Source organism: Sabethes cyaneus, chromosome 2 (assembly GCF_943734655.1).
Source record: "Sabethes cyaneus chromosome 2, idSabCyanKW18_F2, whole genome shotgun sequence".
NCBI lineage: Eukaryota > Metazoa > Arthropoda > Insecta > Diptera > Culicidae > Sabethes > Sabethes cyaneus.
In genome coordinates this window covers 45,794,841-45,816,840 of record NC_071354.1, presented here as the reverse complement: position 1 = coordinate 45,816,840, position 22,000 = coordinate 45,794,841, and the positions used below count along the sequence as shown (strand labels likewise).

The window sequence follows — 22,000 nt, the reverse complement described above, 5'->3', positions numbered from 1 at the left end:
AATGATAGAAAAGTTACTCATAAATTATATATAAATTTGATACAGAAATGATACAAAAATATAGATAACAGAAACCACACATATACAAGAATGGCTAAAAAACATATTTATGATGATGAAAATGATACAAAAATGACATAAATACGATACAAATTGCTTCAAATATAAAGTGAGATTTCGATTTTGACAAAAAAATTATCCGTTTTTGGCAACAAAAGTATCCGTTTTTGACAAAACAAAATCTTTTACTTCCAAAAATATGCTTAAATATCAGTCAATTTCCGCATACATACTTTAAATGACAAAAAAATATTGCCATAAGTGAGTTCATGAAAAAAGTATGCGGTTATAGAATGTTACTAAAACGGCAAAAAAATACCACGAAAAGATACAAAAATGATTCAAAAATCAAAACTTAAAAATGCAACTTAAAACAACACAGAAATTACTACAAAACGACAGAAATGCACTGAAAATAAAGCAAAAAGTGCAATAAAATGGCACAAAAAAGGTACAAAAATGATAGAATAAATTAACTAGATTGCCTCAAAAAATACACAAAATAAACTGAGTTAAAAATATTACAAAAATCACATAAAAATGTTGCAAAAGTATACCAAAAGGGCACCAAGAATATATGAAATAAAAAAATAAAAAAAATAATACAACAAGTAAACAAAAATGATTAAAAACAAAGCACACAATAAACGTTACAAGAAAAAAATCTTGGATAAAAATGATACAAAAATGACGGTAAAATAATTGTAACAAAAATAGCAAAAGATGCCACAAAAACATATCGGAGTGATTCTCGCTGAAACGGGGCCACTACTGACACGAGGTCTTCAACTATGGTTGAAAATGGTTAAAAAATAAGAATTACACTTTTGATACCTCGAAATAGTGGACCCCTCGTTCATCAAGGGGCCTAACAGTATCAAAAAAAGCTAAATTTACAGCAAGCCTTGAGATTTATATCATGTGATATTTCATAAATATGCCATAAAACAACTAACAAATGGCTCGGCGGCTTTCAAATGGAGTGAAAATTTTTTTGGCGGTTATCTTGGATGCAAACGACACGGTCTTGTAAAGAGGAGAGATAGGGCTTTTAAACGAAGTGAAAAAAAAAATTTGCGGCCATCTTGTATTTGGCCGCCATGTTGGATTTTGTCAAAAAATCGCCGTTTTCGCCATGATTCCCCAAACCGGTTTTAATTTTAAGACCACCATCGGAAAGCTGAGAAAAAATGCAATAAAAATCATTCGCCAGGTTAGGTGTGCAATGGCATTAAGACCATTACAAATATTTTAAAAAGTTTTTGTCCCTCCGGTGTTGGGCCACTGAAGGGGGGGGGGGGGGGCGAAAAAAAACAAAGAGAATTTTTTTAATCGAGCAAAAAAAAATATGGATTTTAGGCATTTTTATTTTAAGTTTAAGCGAGAAAACCAAATCTATTCTTGCTTTTAATATATACGTTGTTAATTTCCATGCAAAAATCTACGAAAAAAGACAAAAACGAAAGAAAAATTTTTTGGCCGATGTTCGAAAATTCCGCTGTTTGAATTTTCATTTCTATTTCATGCTAGAAGCGTTAACTCAACTCGTACACTCATTTTTCAAGTTTTTCAGGCTGTAGAGCCCACAGACACTTGATTTTATAAAAAAAAATTTAACTCATATCCTACAAATTATTTTTTTGCCCCCCCCCCCCCGATTTTTCAAGCCAATTTCCAAGGGGGAGGGGGGTGACAAAAACTTTTGAAATGATTTGCAATGGTCTAACTAAATAAAGCAATTAATTTTCTGTAGCAAGATATTCCATTATATGCGCGTTGTAAACCTTGATACAGATAATTAATTGTTTCGTTTATTTAATGCAACTACACATATAATTTGATGAATTTTCCTTATAGCATTTTTTCTCAGCTTCCCGATGGTGGTCTTGAAATTAAAATTGGTTGGGGGGGATCATGGCGAAAACGGCGATTTTTTTATAAAATCCAACATGTCGGCCAAAGCCAAGATGGCCGCCAATTTTTTTTCACTTCGTCTATAAGCCCTATCTCTCCTCTTTACAAAATCATGTCGTTTGTAATTTGTTTTATAGCAAATTTTGGAAATATCCCAATAATTACATGAAAATTGTGAACCTTGCTACAATAACTGGTAGTTTTAAAATAAAAATCGGTTGGGGGGCTCATGGTGAAAACGGTCATTTTTTGATAAAATCCAATATAGCGACCAAATCCAAGATAACCGCCACTAAAATTTTTACTCCATTTGAAAGCCCTGTTCTTGTTCTTTACAGAACCGAGCCATTTGTTAGTTGTTTTATGGCAAATTTATGATGTATCACATGATATAAATCTCAAGGTTTGCTCGAAATTCAACTTTTTTTGAAACTGTTAGGCCCCTTGGCGAATGAGGGGTCCACTATTTCGAGGTATCAAAAGTGTAATTCTTATTTTTTAACCATTTTCAACCAATTAAGCGCAAAAGTTCCAATATTTGGAGACCTCGTGTCAGTAGTGGCCCCTTTTCAGCGAGAATCACTCTCATTTGCTTGATTAGTTCTGGAGTTATGAGAAAATTTGTATTTCATTTCTATAGGAGCCCCCCCCGCCTCCTAAAGTGGGGAGGGGTCCTAATTCACCATAAAAAAATCTTGCCTCAAAAATCTTCACATTCCAAATTTTGTTCCATTTACTTGATTAGTTCTCGAGTTATGCAGAAAGTTGTGTTTCATTTGTATGGGAGCCCCCCCCCCGTAGAATGGAGAGGGGTCTCTAACCATCAAAAGAACCTTCCCCGGCCCCGAAAATCGCTACATGCAAATTTTCACGCCGATCGCTTTAGTAGTTTTCGATTCTATAAGGAACATACGTACATACAGACAGACAGACAGACAGATATACAGAAATCCATTTTTACAGGTATAGATAAAAATTACACAAAACTGACAAAAACGGCTTGGCATCACGATACACAATAACATAAAAATACACATCATACAAAAATAATTTAAAAAGGACTTAAAAATATAAAAGGTCATAAAAAAGATCATTAAAACTCAAAAATCATACGAAAAAATTGTAAGAATATTCCAAAAACTAAATAAAAAATGATACAAAAAGATACTAAATAAGTGATAAAAAGGATATCACAGATGATAGAAAAATGACCTAAACTTGGCTTAAACCAAAAAACACGAACAGGTCTATAAATATAAGCAATTTTAACATTGTTGGATCTCACCGTTCAAGTAGAACTAAGAGTCGTGGAGGAGGAGTTGCATTCTATCCAAATAAATCAGTGAAACACTCTATTATTGCAAAATCTCAAACAGGTAGTGAGGTAGACTATCTTTTCATTAAACTGAATAGTCTCAAAACTGTTTGTGGAATAATATACAAGCCACCTGACATTCCTATTCCCAGCTTGAATGACATCTTCGAAACAATTGCTGAAATATCTTCACGGGAGTCCAACATGTTGATCATGGGGGATTTCAATGTGAATTTGCTAAAACCTTCCGATCCATCCACGAGAGGCCTTATAAATCAGCTTGATACGGTGACATTTAAAATCGTACCATCTCTACCCACGTGTCACCGTCCCAACTACCCGGAATCTTGGATTAATTTACTGGCAGGAAACTGTACCTTCAATATAAAAAATTTATATCAGTCTTCTTTTGGGGGCATTAGTGACCACGACCTAATATGCTTTGACTACAGGGTAAAAAATGAGTATTTAAATCCCGGATACTACTGGACTCGTGAATATGGCAGAATAAACTACCGATTGTTTATTGAAGACCTAGCCAATGCCGGTCTGTCTGCTATGCAACAATGCAGCAATGCGGATGACAAACTAACAATCTTGAATAGCACGCTTTTGTCCATCATTGAACATCACGCTCCCTTGAAAAAGAAAATAAACATCGACCCAATCTGCCCTTGGATCACTCAGAATTTGAGAGTGTTATTCAAAAATCGATCGGATGCGTACAATTGCTGGAAAAAGACAAGCAATGTGCAAGCAACTGGAACAATTTTACGCGATTAAGAAATATTGCTAATCGTGAAGTGAAAAGATCTAAGCAAGAATTTTTCGCTTCAAATCTCAGTCCTCAACTTCCTGCAAATAAACTCTGGAGGAATATCAAACGGCTACGTCTCAAAGAAGTGCCCTGTAAAACTGGTTGCAGTGATACGAGTGCATCATCGCTTAACTCATACTTTGTTTCTCATTTCAATCAAACCAATCTACACGACTTTACAACAGAAATAACCAATGATAATTTTTCTTTTTGAGGTGTGACCGAAGATGAAGTGCCCAGATATCCTTCCTCTGCATTTGCAACAATGCAATCCAACACGATTTTCTCATCGTCATTTGAACACGCATCCTGAATGTTCCTTCGATCACCTACATAACTCGAATTCACCTTATCTTCATGCATAGTTTTTGGAATTCCAAATATTTTTATGGTTCCATGAATCGAGACTCCTCCTCGTACCACACATTCTGCCTGGCTAAACGGGTCTTCTTGCATTTTCTAAGAAAAACATTAAGTAGTTTACCGTCAATAGTGAAGTATGTCCGGATTTAAAAACATGGGTTTGAATCCGAGTAGCGTAATTATTCATTAAAATACACTTTATTCCAACACTTTAATGAATAACACTGTCACAGTTAATTAAAACTCACATTCTTTATTGATGCGAAGCTTAAAAAGTTGATCTCTTTGTAATAATTTGTCCCCAAAACCTTAAAGTTTGAAAGCACTACTTTTCAGTACTCTGAAAAAAAATCACAGAAAACAAACACTGTTTGACATCAACGTTATGTTTGGATTTATTTAAGTTATTTCGCGCAGCCTACTTAACCACCGATTATGTTTAAACGATCTTAGTTATATTTGCAAAGTTATCTACATAGCTACACCTCATAAATTGCATATTTTATTGCTTAATAAGGATAAATTAATGAAGGTGTCCGGATATTGGTACCGTCCGGATTTTGATGCAGCATGGTACTGGAGTCAAAATCCGACATGAAATTGCAAGCAAATTGAACTTGAAACCGGATCCGCAAACGGACTTCAAATAGAAAGGGAAATTGTATTTGAAATTAAAATGTTTAAAATTGGATTTTAAATCAGACGTTGAATTCGTCTTCAAATTGGACATGAAGTTAAAATTTAACTTGGACTTAAGATGGGCTTATTATTGGAGCTGAAATTGGACTTATACTGTAAGGGGATTTGATATTAGATTTGAAAGTAAACTCAAAATTAAACTTGAAATTGGACATGAAATTAGACTTGAATTCGGAATTGAAACTGGACTTAAATCTTAGCTTCAAATTTGAGTTAAAATTGGACATCAAATAGAACGTAAAATTGCGCTTGAAATTGGACATGAAATTGAAATTGAATTTGGATTAATTTGAGAGTATAACTTCTAGTTAAACTGAAATTATCATTCAGTGTGAAATTGGATTTGCAATCGGGCTTGAAAATAAACTTGAAATTGGAGTTTGAAACTCGATCTATCTTCATGCTATTGATTTATCGCAACAGTACCGGGTAAGTAAATTAAAAACTCCGAACTTCTAGGTTACGTTTTGATGAATTATTTTGTTTTACTTTAAAGTCTATAAGTAGAAAAGTTGGAGCCCGTGCCCAAGAGTATCTCGGCCTGGGCACGCCCGTAAACATTAGTTTAGCCCATGATTAGATCAATCCATATCACTCTGGTTGGAGAGAAAAAGATTTCGTTCACACGATGCACCCGATTGCGGGGGTTGTTGCTTGCATCAAAACGAGTTTGTCGCTGGAAAGCATTGAAATTCCCTATGCAAATCGAACCGAATAGCGTAACCTTTCGACGCTGGTCCGATTACATCTTTGTCATATGTATTACATACTTAAATTAACGACGTAAAAACAAACGCCCCGGTCATTCGGACCTTTCGACCGGCAGGCAGAGGTAAGCGATCTTCTCCATCATCGCAGCTGCCGCTTGATGTGAAGTCTGAAGTGAAAGTCGTTGTTCGCCGATTGCCATTCGTATTTACGTCTCAGAGACAAGAGCCGAGCAGCAAATGATTCAAACGAAAGTGAGTGGTAGTGTGGCTGACGACTGGTGGTGATGGTGATTTGATCTTCCAGCATCGGCACTGTCATTTAGTGAGCCAGGCACACGGTCTGTTGGTTGGTTGGTTGTTGAAACCCGCAAACGTCGCGAGGTTAGAGACCCGTTTTTGGGGCTTGGCAGTGTCCAAAACAAAGCGATGTTTTATGGTGGTGATTCATTCCGATTCGGAAGCTGTTGTTGGTGTGTGGCCATTCTGACTACATTTGAATCGGTTTTCGAGTCTGTGAAAATCATGTTCTAAGCTTAATAATATTCATTTTGAAAAATTACAAACAGAAAAAGATTGTGAGGTTGGTCAATTGTACTGATCTCGTCGTGATGGCTACTGAATTGAATGAGTGACTAATTGTGGACTAGCGTGTGGTGGGTAATTTCCAACGCATGAAGGCTAACCTCTTCTCTTCGGGAACTGGTGACGGTCGAAGTTTGGGAGGGAGAATTGGAGGGAACTGAATGGTTAACGCGTCAGCAGTATTCAAGGCAAAACGCCGTTGTTGGTCTAGCAGCAAGAAGCAGATAGAACGGCCGAGTCGGGAGACAAACGTAGAGAAGCTGAATGGTGGAGGCCATTAATCCGGTTTACAGCGCGATGAGTTTATACGAAGGGGAGGGGCAAGGGAGCATTTGATCCGGCATGGCCGGCGAACCCGGAAGACTATTATTGGTTTTTCGGCTAAGTGAGAAGCTGGTTTATTTTTCTCTGCTCGGTAAAATGTTGGATGCTATTCGCAGCGATCCCGTGAACGGATAATTTGGCCGCTGCTCTGGCGGTATAATTTGCTGGCGAATTAATGTGCTCCGTGATGGGGAGATACGTAGAAAAAGAGGAAAAATTGTTCGTACCTAATGGAGGTATTAATGGCTAAGCAGGGAACCGTGATGAGCCGTGGCGATGGGAAACGGTTCGGTTTTGCTACGTGATCATGTCTAACGAACAGATAATCTAGCAGCAGTTTTTCGACCTTTGCAACGTTTTCCATTTTCGGCCGTACGGTCTGCGTTGCATGCAGCAGAAGCGGTGGCATCAATTTGTATTGAAATTTTCTTTCGTTTAACCACCAGTTTACAACCATTTATAATCAATAAACCATTGTTGATATTTTATTGACATATTATCTCTAGCTTTCAGGAATTTAGCTCTTTTCTTTTCGAGCTGTCGAAGAAATTTGTCTGAATTGAATTTTAAAAACAAGACCAGATGAAGACATAAGTGAAGGCAAAAGCAGAGTCAATTATATCTATTCGAAAGATAACACTTTTCATGGAAAATTTTTTTTTGTTCTTATTTTACATAGCTAATTTACTTCCGCTATAGCATCCGTAAATATTTCCAGTAAATTACCTCCGGTCGGAGTAAATCGTAAAAATGGTTTCCCTCTAGTTTTGCTCAATAAAAGGCGTTCGTTGCATGCTGAATTATTTCAAACTTGTAAAAAACGTTGCATTGTCAAGAATGGCACAATGCAGTAGCAATTAGTCTGAGGAAACAAAAAAAAAGAGAAAGCAAAACACTTATCCAGTAAAGCTGTCGTTAATAAAAGTTAATAAAAGAAATTAATGTGCGGAATACAATAACTTAGTTGGTTTTGGAATGGCCAGGGTGTCTACTCAGTTTCGAAAAAAGAATTTCCTGAGTTTTTCCGATTTTTTTTTGCGGGATTAAAGGAAAAATCCAGGTTACTCAAATAACGTTTAAATTAGGTTATTCAATTGAAAGCAGACGTAATGGAAGTTAACCTAGGAGTGCCAATGGCAGATAGAAAGCCACTGGGAAGGACAGCCATGACCGAGAAACGACTGACGACGGCTCTACATTGCGTTATTTCTAAGATTTGGGAAAAGGAGAAGCTACCGGAGGAATGGCTGGAAGGAGTGGTCTGTTCCATCTACAAAAATGGTGATCGGCACGACTGCTGTAACTATCACGGCATAAAGCTGACAAACGCCGCCTACAAGGTACTCTCCCAGATCCTGTTATGTCAGCTGTCACCGATAGCAGAAGGTTTCGTAGGGAATTACCAAGCGGGTTTCATGGGGGTTCGTGGAACTACCACCCACACATCACATCCTTATTGATTTCAAAGCAGCATACAATACAGTCGATCGAGACTAGCTATTGCAGATCATGCACGAGCATGGTTTTCCGGATAAACTGGCGCGACTGTTCAGACCCACATTGGACACTCTCGAATCCCTTCGAGGTGACAGGGTAACGACTTATCCTGTATGCTGTTTAACATCGCTCTTGACGATCAGTGATGAGCGAGTATCGAAACTGGAGGCAAGATTTTCACTAAGACATGAACTTAGCAGATGACTATCGTGTCATATCCAGGAACTTTGGAAGAGGTTCAAGCAAACAAACGCGTGCCTTCCACGGATGATACCCGTTGACGGCAACGAACTAGAAGTAGTAGATGAGTTCGTGTATTTGGGATCTCTGTTGAACGCGGGTAACAATAAGACTAGTCAGGAGATCCAGAGGCGCATTCAAACGGACAATCGGGCCTGTTTTGCCTTTCGCAAAACACTACGATCAAGAAGCATACGCCACCGTACGAAGCTGGCAGTGTTCAAAAACCTTATTTGACCGGTTGTCCTTCGTTTCTTTGAGAAGGGAAAAGCCAGTAGGGGTGGAACAGCTGTAACGTTCTTTTTCCAGTAGGATTAACACCAAATGATACGTCGCCCTAGTTTTAAAACTAAAAACAAGGAACATATAGTTTCCTCCTTATACAACTTACGAAAACTAGATATATACAAAAAAATAGAAAAAAATATTGGGAATTACTTTTTCTTCATGTCTTTCCCATATTAGACTTCCTATTTGAGATATATCCGTAGTGCCTGCTTCATAATAGCACAGTATTTTTCGATGGGCCTTAGTTCCGGTGCATTGCCGGGGTTTGTGTCCCCGTTGGCTTCATACCACTCCACAGTCGTCCAAAAGGGCGAAAAGCGGAACTTTTTGACGTAGGACTACGTCTTACTTTAATAGGGTGGCACGTTCGAGAAGCAAAAATGACCGCGACACGACAAAGTGGTAGATTTTGAACGCTCATAACTCAGCCAATTCTGAATATATTTTTATGGTTCGCATACCATTCGAATCACAAAATATCTGCCTTTTGTATAGTTTTTATTAGAAGATTGTATTTTGCAAGTAATTCTTGGAATTTCCACGTAAAGTTGAACAGTTTTTCCAAATTCCCTACAGTATTCATTCAGTCGTCGCCATAGTTACCATATGAAATTGTTATTAATAACATACAATCAATTTAAGTGAGAAGTGAGTGGTTTTGTGCAACTGATTTTACAATGTCTCAATTGCTTCAACCAAAATATATGCATAAATACCGCAAGCGAGTCCGTGAGCAGGCATTATTAACTGTAGGTACCAGCTAAGAGGCCAGCGTTGACGGTGGCAGAGCACTGTAAACTCTACCGTTTGAAAAGAAAAGGAAATCGTAGTGATTCAGTAGAAGCCGATAAGATGTAAAGATGTAGGGTACGGGATCAGTCATCAAACATTTCCGGCTTGTTAATATATTTGGTTTGCATTATATTTTACAAAATCAAACAGTGCCGAGTGATTGGAAATTTATGGATATACCATTCCATGCTTTCAACTATATTTCAACCGATGCGGTTCTCAGACAGGCAGATATCCTTGCGCTCAGCGAAACATGATGGACATGGATGGACAGTAAGGAAGTTATTTCCGTATCGACGTTAGTGCCAGGAGCTTTTCCTTATCAACCGGTAAGGAGATGATACCATGTACCTGATTTTAACGGTTAGTAAGTTTCTGATTAGCCAAATCAATTTTATTAATAATTGTTACTCTGGAGTGTTAATCCATGACTATCTTAACCAGAGGCAATGTGATTTCTTCCCTTCAACCCTTTAAACAAACCAGTTGACCAAACTCGTGTTTTTAGTCTTTGACCTTGAAATGCGGTCAGGCATTAATATTAATAGACTAATCTCAAGTTTATAGTCTTGACCTTGAAATAATATTAATATTTTTTAGAAACGGTGGTTCTACAATTGATGGAGGGACGACCCATGCACCTTCCAGCATTGGACAAAAGGTAGGAGTCATAACGACTACTTGTTAAACGTAGCAACCAATCCCCCCCTCCTCACCTTCCCGCTCTTTCCCTTCCACTCCAAAAAAATTGCATTACTTTCCCCTACCGTCCCTCCATCAATTGTAGAACCACCGTTTCTAAAAAAATATTAAACCAGTTGAAATATTCGGACAAGCGACATGAACTCGATAGCGTTGCCATCGGAAATCAGATGTATAAGAAAAAGAATATCATTTATGATTATACCATACATTACTTTAATTCACAGTGTCCAAACAGATAACTTAAATAATCAGCATTATCATGATGTCTGATTTCGACCTCATGCTGATCTAAATAACGGTTTAGCATGTGCCAGATTGCTTGTAATTTACACGATGCGAAGTTGTGCAATTTGTAATGTATTGTAATAATCTGATCTGCAAATTCATAAAATCAATTATCATTTCTATTTCACAGTGTCTTTGACCAATGTAATACGCAGTTACGGTTACTTCTTTCAAATATTAAGACAAACATTTTGATCAAACGTCTTTTACGTAGTGGAGTCACTGGATAGTCACTTTCAGTACACTGTTAAATGATTATACCTGTAAATAGGACGGATTTAGTTAAAGCTAGGTTAGAACTACTCAAAATGCCCTTAAAGTGTACAAACTCAGATTTTGAGTAGGTTTTCAACCAAAAAATTGGTAGTTGTGTAGTTTTTCAACCAAAAAATTAAAAGTGCGTTATTTGTCATAGAGAATAATTCAACTATCGGTAGCAAGTAGCCAAAATTGGTTGAAATTTTTACCCAAAGTTTGAGTTTGTATACTTTAAGGGCATTTTGAGTAGTTTCAACCTAGTTTTAACTAAATCCGGCCTATTTACAGGTAGAATCATTTAAGAGTGTATAATGTAAGAATTATACTTTTATATCTGATAACACTATGCTTTTTCTCTACAGCACAAAGTAGCCAATCAAATCGTTCCAGCCAATTTTAAACTTTCAAAATGGTTCTTTTCAGAACCATCATAACTGTCAATGAAGAGTATTATGATTTCCACTAGCAATCAATTTTCTCATAAGTGTTTTTAGTAAGGTGTGTCTAGATTGGCAACTAGTATAGCATGCAAGTTGTTCCTAACTGTTGCTGATGTTTCCAAGTAACTATGGCGACGTACAAATGTGCAGATGGCGACAGAAGCAACATTGAGCAATAACTAGCCACATATCGCATTCCATATGTACCCAAAATTGCCCATTCTAAACGCACCTTTACATTAACTTTGCGTAGGACGTTGAATATGCGGTCGTGTCTTGTACACAACCCCTCAGATTTTTTCCTAGTGTATTTTGCTTTCATTTTGTCATTTATGGTCTTCAGCACTTTTGTGCATACGAATATCCTCCTTAATCTAAAGCTGTCAAAAGTTAGTCATTGCTTACCTCAAAAAAATCAGCACGTCAAGTTTACGTGAAAACATAGGTAATTCTCATCCATCACACTTTTCATGTAACATTCACGTGAATTGTTGGTAACTCGCACTCATACTAACCAGTTTACGTGCAATCCCGGTAAATTTTATCAATTTTCCCATTAACTAGTACATGAAGTTCACGTAAGTTGCTGTACAGAATTTTATATGATTTTTCACGTGGATGCGACATGTCGATTTTTTTGAGTGTACTATAATGAAAGTAAAAAAAAAATTTTTTTTGTGTTAGGAAATATAGACATAGTTTCTTCAGAAAAGTTGTAAATATTGTAAAAAACAAGCAACTTTGCTGAAGACATAAAATTTCTATCTTTATCGGTTGCTGAACTATAGGGCATATTCTTTGAAAATTCTTTAAAAATTAGTTTTCTATACTTAGCTTTTGTTAGTTGCATTTTACAAGAATATAATGTTCTAGACAAGCGGTTTCCAACCTATTTTGGTTCGAGAACCACCTAGTAAAATTCCCTACACTATTCTGTAGCGAACTAAATTTTTGACGAACCTCGGGGGTTTGCGAGCCCCCATTTGGGAAACGCTGTTCTAGGCAATTATCGAAGCTCGCAAAACACACGTTTTGCAGAAGACCGCAAATATCTGGGACTTTTACTTTCTAAGTTATCATATATTCAAGCTTTAAATTTCCGTAGCTTCCCGAGCCTATGGATTAAAATGGGGCAAGCGGATTTATCAAATTAGTGCTTCATCCTAAAGCTTAAGTAGAGTACTATAAACTTGTATGGGTTCCGCTTGTCCCCAACCACCCAAATGAGAGTACGGCAAGCATACGTTTTAAGTGTTACGCATTCGCTAAAGGCACGACACACGTCCATTTTTTTGTGTTAGTACATAGACACATGGTTTCGGCAAAGTTATGGAAAAAATAAAGGCAAACAGCTTTCAAGTTTTTAATACTTAGCTTATGTTAGTTGCATTTTACAGGAATATATGGTTCTAGGCGGTTATTGAAGGACTCAAAACACACGTTTTTGCAGAAGATTGCAAATTTCTAGGACCTTTGCTTACAAAGTTATCGCTCTTGGCTCATGCAATAAAGAAAAAATATAGGTTCAATAAGCGATAACTTTGTAAGGAAAGATTCTAGAGATTTGCAACCGTCTGCAAAAACATGTGTTTTGAGTCTTTCAACAATCGCCTCGAACCATATACTCTTGTAAAATGCAACTAACAAAAGCCAAATATGAAAAACTTATTTTTAAAGAATTTCCAACGAAAATGTTCTATAGCTCTGCACTCGATAGAGATAGAAATGTCATTTCTTTAGCAAAATTGTTTACCTTTATATTTTCTATAACTTTACCGAAGAAACCATGTGTCTATCTACGTACACAAAAAAATGGACGTGTATCGAGCCTTTAGCGAATGCGAAACACATAAAACGCATGCTTGCCGTACGCTCATCTGGGTGGTTGGGGACAAGCGGAACCCACACAAGTTTATAGTACACGAGTAAAGCTTTAAGATGAAACGCTGATTTCATAAATCGGCTTGGAAATTTGAAGCTTGAATACGCGATAACTCAGTAAGTGAAAGTCCAAGGGATATGCGGTCTTCTGCAAAAACGTGTATTTTGAGAGTTTGATTTTGAGAGTTTCGATAATTGCCTGGAGCATTGTATTCTTGTAAAATGCAACTAACAAAAGCTAAGTATGAAAAACCAATTTTTAAAGAAGTTTTAAGGAATATGCCCTATAGTCGAGCACTCGATAAAGATAGAAATTTTATGTCTTCGGCAAAGTTGCTTGTTTTTACAATATTTACAACTTTGCCGAAGAAATTATATCTATGTTTCCTAACACAAAAAAGTTATTTTTTTATTTCCATTATAGTAAGCGCTGACTAACTTTTGACAGTTTTAGATTAAGGGGGATATTCATAAGAACAAAAGTGCTGAAGACCATAAATGATAAAATGAAAACAAAAGACACTAGGAAAAAAGTTCCACTCTTCGCCCTTTTGGACTACTGTGCACTCCAGGACATCCTTTGAATAGTGGCAAGTAGGGCCCTTGTGCTGCTTCCACAGAGGAAGCAGACGCTTCTGTAGAGACTCCTTGAGGCAGTTTGCAGCCCCGGTAGTCACAAACGGCGCACTCCGCTTGCCACATGAGCAGATCTTGGCCGGCGTTTAGCCCGGCAAACCCGTGCGGTCTCACAGAGCCTCGCGCTTGGTGAAGACTAGAGAAAATGTTAAAAATTGTAGCGGATAATCCTTGACTTTATGCAACACAATTGGCTGTTCAGAAATGTATGTTTGCATGATTTCCATTATTTCCTTTCTTCTTTTATTGAAATGCAGAGTGTAAAGTGTCAAGAAAAAATCGACGAAATCAGGCCTCGCTGTTTTAGAAAGTTTTGTTACATAATAATTGCCAAACAACTCAACTCTGCTTGAACACTTATTTGAGCACTCGATCAAATGGGCACTTAGCCAATCCGGATGGTATTCTACCCACTTTCTTACAAAAAATGGATAGCGTTACAATTTTCGAGCTCATTAACATTTTTCGCGCCGGTTTCAATTTGGGACATATCTCGGAAAATTGTCGGAAAGCTGGTAATACTTAAAGGTACACCTATAGCAGATAAAGAGAAAGAGAACATCATGCTTAAATCTTTCAGACCAATAAGTCTGCCATCAACACTTCCCATGTTGATGGAGAAAATCACGGATAACAATAACCACAGTTAGTTTTTAAAAAACTCTCCGTTTCCTGGAAATCAACATGCATACCAACACGGTAAATCTCCGGAAACCGCATTGTACTGCGTTGTGACGTTAAACGAAAAATTGCTCAAATAACAAGAGACGGTATTTTGTGTTTTCCTTGATATTGAAGGCGCTTTCGATAACACGCCTTTCAGTTTAGCTTGTGCGGCTATAGTGTAAACATGTGTGGCTCTCTTTCAAAATCAAATTGACCAAACTATCAATGAGCTAGATTCTAAAAATGCTTCCGAGGAGACAAATCATAGAATCATTGGGATAGACGTCGCTCACGATTTTGGCCATGGATGGAAGTTAGGAAGTAGTTCTCTGCTTCTTGCTTTGGTCACTGGTGGCCGACGCATTCCTTCACAAGATATCGCAGCTTGGTTATGAGACTAATGCTTACGCCGCCTAAGGAAAGTTTGACGCAGTACAGCTAGGAGCTACAAACTCCACGATGTTATGACGTTTACAAGAGTGGCTTAATGTAAACCCCACAAAAATAATCACAGTTAAATAGTGAACTACGCACAATCAGGGCACTTCTAATTGGACACAGTCCTGCTCTTTATCATTTAAATAATATTGGATGCTATCGACACCTGCCATTTTTGTAACTCTGAACATGAAAATTCAGCGCATCTGCTCTGAATTGCGGAGCTCTTGCTTTATCTAGGCATAACTTCTTTAGAAGTTTACTTCTCACTCCATGCTGAGTAAACAAAAAGCAAAGCAAATTCAAGGTGCTACATTCCGTTATCGAAACTTGACCTTCTGTTTTTATACAACAGACTACGCAGCCAGCTGTTAGAGTACAGGACAATTGCAGGACCAATTGCTACGATCATATTGAATCTAACAGTCTCTCCCACACGAAATTCGAACATACGATGACTGACTGATTAGGCCAGTATCTTACCTCGACGCCAACTGGGAGGTAACACCAGTTAGAGTGTATAACCCAAATCCCAAAAGGTCATTCATTTTATTAGCCATTTTAAGCCAATGCTCTTCTGGCATACAAAAAATACAAAAAAGGCCTTGCTGCTCAATCTGCACAGGACATCGCGCGTTGTAACGCCGGCTCTGCCTCCGGAACATCAAACTTGTGCTGGGCGGTGAAGAACAGTAGCCCCGGAAGTTACAGTGTACAGTTTCCATGATTTTCCTACCGTATTTTGCCGTTCGTCACGATTTGGAGTGCGGGGACTCTGTGCGTGTGCAGTCCCACCCAGTACTTGGTTCTCTGAGCGAAAGACTTGGACAAATTAGATTTGTTGGGCACATTCCTAACCAAAACATTAGGATTTCTCTTAAACGCTTTCACGGCACGCTTGTGATCCTGATCACTAATAGAACATCCATTTTGACTGCACTTCTTCTTCCGTTCGATGCTCAGGGTTTGATAGTAACTTCTAATCAAACGACTAAGTCTTTTACGCGTGTTTCCCGGTTTAGAACAACATTAGATACCGTTCTGATTCAAACTTAGAACGGACCTAAACTTCGAACACTTAGAATAAAATGCTCGTTAGTATCGCTAATAATATTAGCCTAATATGATAAAATATTATGCTTATTGTATACCACCGTGTACGTTAGAATGTCCTCTATCCCATGGTATACAATAAGCTTAATATTCTATCAAATTAGCAATACCAACGAGCATTTTATTCTAAGTGTTTGAAGTTAGAGACAGTTCTAAATTTTAATCAGAACGGTATTTTATAATCAAATTTTACAAGCGATCACTTGCGTGTAAAAGAGATGCAAGAGCACTTGGAAGCCTTTAACAGCAACCTATTGATATTACGCCAGCCCGTCCAGTTAGCTCCGAGGTACGATGTTGGCCTAATAAGCCAGTCGTCGTATGTTCTGTCCGCTGCGTCAATAGAGTCAATAGGTCAATCTTTGTCAGCAAAACTACTCAGCTGCGATTGTAAAAATTGTGAGTCCGACGTATTCTTAATTACGAACAAGAGCTTGAAATCGTCGGCATACGATAATTTCACGCATTTAAGAGTGAGAGAACATCATCGAGGTACAGCAGAAAAATATATGGACCTAGATAGCTGCCTTGAGGTACGCCAGATGTGACCGAAAAGGGCAAAGAGAGTGTATTTCCAGTTTTGACCGACATAGTTCTACCGCCAAGGTACGATTTAAATTATTTCAGGATATTGCCGCATAATCGAAGCCTCTGAAGTTTCGAGATAGCAATTTGATGATTTATTTTGTCAAAGGCGAGTTATGAAAAATGTGTAGGAAACCAGGTTAGTATAAATTAACCGTTTGGATACGAAATCATGCTGGTTTTCCGAAATATAACTAGAAATCTAGCAGCTAAGAAATTCCAGAACAATGAGCTCAAGTAGCTTTGAAACTTTGGAATTTATGTAAAATATCTCATGCATATGAAAAAAAAAGTTTTTTTGCAGACCTGTGTTATTTTATCATCATCAACGAACCGCCCACGTGGTCGATTGTGAGGTAAAATATTGAGACATCTAAAATGGGGATTCTCTGATAATGACGCTATAACAATTTAAAAGCACTTATTAGTAGCTATATAAACATTTAAAACAACTGTTTTAATGTGCTTAATATAGACTTGAGTACAATATAAAGCTGGAAACCGAATGTATTGAAATCGGCTGACCACTTGCAGCTGGTCGTCGTGTTTAGATTTCCGCTCGCTGTGTAGCAGTGTTGCCGGTTACTAGCATCTCATTGTGTCGTCGAGAGAAACCTGGGGAATGACACTGGCATATTTAACCAGGTGGAATGGTTTAGAACTGTAATTAACTAACTTAACTAATGATACTGTAACAGAAATTAAACCAATTAAACCTGAATAATGAAAGCTCTTTTGTTAATCAATTGTTCCACAATATAAATTGTAGCAGGACATTTTTCTTTTATAAGAACCATTTTTGGCATAATTTCTTCTTTAATTGTTGATATAAAATAAATTCCTATTTCTGAGCGAACGGATGGGTGGAAGCATAAAAGTTTAGATTGCACACTATGTCTGCATAGTTCACTCTTTGCGCAACAATGTCATTTATAAAAGCTATCATTGCAAATTCTCTTCGTTTTCTAAGCACATTTAAATTAATTAATGAACATCGTTCATCATAAGAGGGTAACGGTGAATACGAAAATGAATAAAATTTATGTACACCATTCTACAATACTTATTCAGCCAAAATTGGAGAACTTATACAACCTATTTCGTTTGAGGCAGAAAAAACACTTGTTAAGCAGTTATATCGCCGCTGTGCGCCTTGCTTCCAGGTTTGCGCAAATTGGTTATTTAAAAACGCACAAAAGCCTCTATTAAGCTACATTACAGCTTCAAAGCAGCTATTAGCAAGCCCGAAGCTTGACTTAGATGTTTAAGAGCTAAAAAAAACCTTTTTATTTCTAAAACTGTACCATAGTTCAGCCACAGGTTGAAAAAATTCAGCTAGAAAACGTTTGATCAGCCTGAAATTGTTTGAAATTGTAACCAATTTGCGCAATGCTGTCAATTCTATTCTTAGAACGAGAAATAGTTTTGCAATGCTTTTTCAGTCGCTTAAACGTTTCATCAACCTTTATGCAGACAAAAAATAATCTATTTTTAAAATAAAAAAAAAATAGAAAGCGTCATATTTCTTTTGCTATGGCCTCGTATGCTATATTTTAAATTTCGAATAATTTGAGTTCGTATATACAAGCTAATTATAAATGCATGTCGTCATATTTCGGGAATTGAACCGCCATCTTCTGATCCATAAGCACTCACCGTATGATTCGCCCCATCTACAAAAAAAATCTGTACACTTGAAGCAGTCGATAATGTCGTTGACTGACATATATTTTTGCTGCCAGTCGAATTGCGAAATTCTATGATCTGACAGTATGTGTGCTGTGAACCGAATGAAAGCTTGGTATTAGTTTGTAAAGCCACTTTGACACCCTTAAGCAGTTTTAAAATAGTTTGAAAGCAGTGAGCCTAGTGAAAGCCTCTACTGGTTTATAAAGCCGCTTTAACACCTTTAAGCAACCGTAAAATGGTTTGATGTTTATGACTGTTTAGAAGCGGATTGTTTAGCAGAAAAAACCGCTTTTAAGCTTGTTTATCAGCTTTGGATGAAAGCTGGTTTGAAAAAACTTAAAGTAGCTTAAACATAGCTTGATCAAACACCATTTGAGTGCTTTCTTTATGCACCTTGAATCCAAGGTGCATAAACCAAGGTTTAAGGAGATTCAGTGTGCAAGATTTTTCGAAAACAGACACTGATGAAGCCTGCAAGTCGTAGGCGAAATACGTATCTGTCACGAATAAATATGAATGGTAGAATTTATATTTTGAATGCTTGGAAAGTTTTCAATTTCAGAAGATGGCGGTTCAATTCCCGAAAGATGACGACATGCATTGTTAATTAGCTTGCATAGACGAATTCAAGTTATTCGAAATTTAAAATATAGCATACGGCGCCAGAGCAAAATAAATAGGACGCTCTCTATTTTTTTTTAAATTTAAAAATAGATTATTTTTTGGCTGCATAAAGGTTGAAGACGTGGATTAAGCGACTGAAAAAGCATTGCAAAACTATTTCTCGTTCTCGTTCGTTTTTTAAAAACACGCAAAAGCCTTTATTATCTCCATTGCAGCTTTAAAAGCAGCTACCCAAGTAACAATTTCTGGCTGATCAAACGCTTTTATAGCTGATTTTTTCTCAACCTGTGGCTGAACTATGGTTTGATTTTAGAGATACAAACCTTTTATCAGTTCTTAAACATCTAAACTTGGTGATTTTATCAAGCTTCGGGTTTGCTAGTAGCTGCTTTCGAAGCTGCAATGGAGCTGAACAGAGGCTTTTGCGCGTTTTTAAATAACCAATTTGCGCATAGCTGGAAACAAAACAAAGGTGATATAATTGCTAAACAAGTGTTTTTTCTGCCTCAAACGAAATAGATTGTATAAGTTCTCCAATTTTGACTGAATAAGTATTGTAGAATGGTTTACATAAATTTTATTTAATGCATATTGAGCTATGGCTGAATAATAATGACTGCTAAAATGTTTAATCAGCGCATAAATGTTTCTTGGGAGAGCCTTTTTATTAAAATGACAAATCGTTTATTCAGCTAGTATAGCACAATTATTGAGAATATTGACGGGCTGTACAGCGGTTGAAAATGCGCCTAATCTGCTTGTGATACTATTATGTGAAGCAGCTGATTTACAGCGCATTCGTTGGCTGCTTAAACAGTTATAGAATACAGATACAGAAATTTATTGAGCGTCTACCACCTGTATTCAGAGTTAAATTAGCTGTAACCAAATCAGAAGTATTTTAATTCCGCTTCGGTGTTTTTTGGGATACGCGCGTTTTGATTGTATACGGATCATTTAAATGTAAACTAAATGCTTGCTTCATATATAATATTGTTGTAATAATGATCAGCAAAAGTTAATTTAGAGTCGAGTATAACGCTAAAGTTATAACTTGATGGTGTTTTGCAACTATTTTATGGTCAATAGTTATTTTCTCTTGCCTAGCACATAAAAATGTTTTCTACATCATTAGCAAAGATGAACAGTAGTGGATAGTAGAATATGAACAGTAGTGGACCAAGACGGAATGCTTGGGGTACACCATATGTAACATTCACTACTGATGATAAGCGTCATTCAAATTTTACTTCTTGCGTTCTTTCAGTCTATAGTATTATAATTGAACCCATTACAATAGTTTATGATTGAAGTCCATCTTAGATAATTTAAAAAGCAAAAGAGGGATATCAACCCGAGCAGGGCTTTAGAGTAAATTGAAAACAAAATTTGATATCTTGATGTAACGGATTTTGAATATTCGGTGTGATTTCATTTTGGTCGACTTAGCGGTTAAAATATCAAAATTGATTGCAAAAATTCCATGCCATGAAATTAAATTGAATACTACTTTTGCTATCAAAAATATCAAACGGAATACTAATCTTGCTGTCACACAATATTAATAGGAAAGCAGACTTAGTTATCATTTTGCTATCATAATATAATTTGAACCAACCATTTTACTAGAGAAAAATTTAAGTGAAAATAGATTAATTTAAATATTGAAGGTTTATTTACATCATATAAAAAATCTGCCAACACAGTTTCTTTCAATAAAAATGAAAGCAAAATGATAGCAAACTCTGATACATCATAAGTGCCATTTTGAGTTGGTAATAAAACATGTTTTCTAGTTGATATCAACAGCAAAATATGTAATAATTTTGATATACTTTTGTTGTCAATCCTTGCTCGGGAACTCTATCAAATGCCTTACTAAAGTCGGTATATAATGCTTCAACATAATTTTCATTATCCTTTGCGTTAAAATAGTATTTAATAGTGCAGAGGTATCTGTCCAACTATGTATTTTCAATCATTAGTAGTAATAATGATCAAGCCAAAAACATTATACATACTTATTCCACTGTTTTCAGATGTCATGATTTCCAACGAACTAACAGCAACCGGCAGACGTTTTTATATTTTCACCAATTTCACAGACGATAAACTGCACTGCTCGTTCAGTAGTTTCCGTTTGGTTTAATAGAAAATAATTCAAATAAATTGAAATCACCTTCCCAAAAGCAGCACCTGTTTTCTGTCTTCCCGTTACGGTGCGATGCGTAGATCACCCAGTAGATTAACTTCACAACCGACAAACTGAACTTCACAACACAGCTTCATTGGTATTCATGTTCCGCCGCCGCTGTTTCAACAGCTGCCTTCGGGCCAATACCACGTATCGATATCTGCATCAGCCAGCGGTTCGTTGTTTGTGGCATTTTCCATTTTCGTGCCAGCCAACTTTCTGCAACTAAACACTTTCCAATTCGCAGACAATCTCTTCATATTGCAAAATTACAAACAAAAAAAAAACGATTCGTAAAAATTTCCTCGTTCCATTCGCTTACTTATTTTTCACCATCACCACCATGGCTGTTCTCAGCTCGTCATCATCGAACGTGACAATTGCGGAACATTATCTACCACTTAATTACGCCATTGTTGTTTTTCGCTCACGCACAGCTCCCAAGATCTGGCGAGCGAACAAACGAACGAACGAACGAACCCGGGTGCATCGCGAAACTTACGGTATATGGTTTCCACTGCTGGCAAGCACTCCCTTTTTCCGTCTAACACTACGGCATTCGCAGTTCCACCGTGGGCTCCCGGATCTCTGTGTGGTGGGAAGCCCTTCGGTATCACACTTCGATACAAGTTCACGACGCGACGACGACGACCAGATTGCCAACTCGAAACTCACCCAACCGAACGCGATCACCTCCGAACGTAAACTGGCTGGCCCGGGTGAGCTCGCCAGCCAAGCAGGGCCGGGTTTCTCGTCTACTCGCGATGGTTCCCGTTGAGTTCTTTGCGATGTGTTTGTGGCACTGGAGTGAGTCGATCAGTTGTTGTTCGGCGCAGTTCGCCCGTTTGTGGGTTGTGTTGATGAGGAGTTGAGTTACTGTTTGCG

At 37.3% G+C, this 22,000-nt stretch overlaps 1 protein-coding gene across 1 annotated transcript in view; it reads right to left on the bottom strand.

Moving 5' to 3' along the window:
* The window catches only part of LOC128734520 (tyrosine kinase receptor Cad96Ca), a 57,615-nt gene extending 35,848 nt beyond the window's left edge, over nucleotides 1–21,767 (bottom strand). The window contains exon 1 of the mRNA XM_053828763.1: nucleotides 20,943–21,767. The gene's annotated coding sequence lies outside the window, so the exon portion shown is untranslated. The remainder of the gene's footprint in view (nucleotides 1–20,942) is intronic.
* Nucleotides 21,768–22,000: the final 233 nt, after the last annotated feature.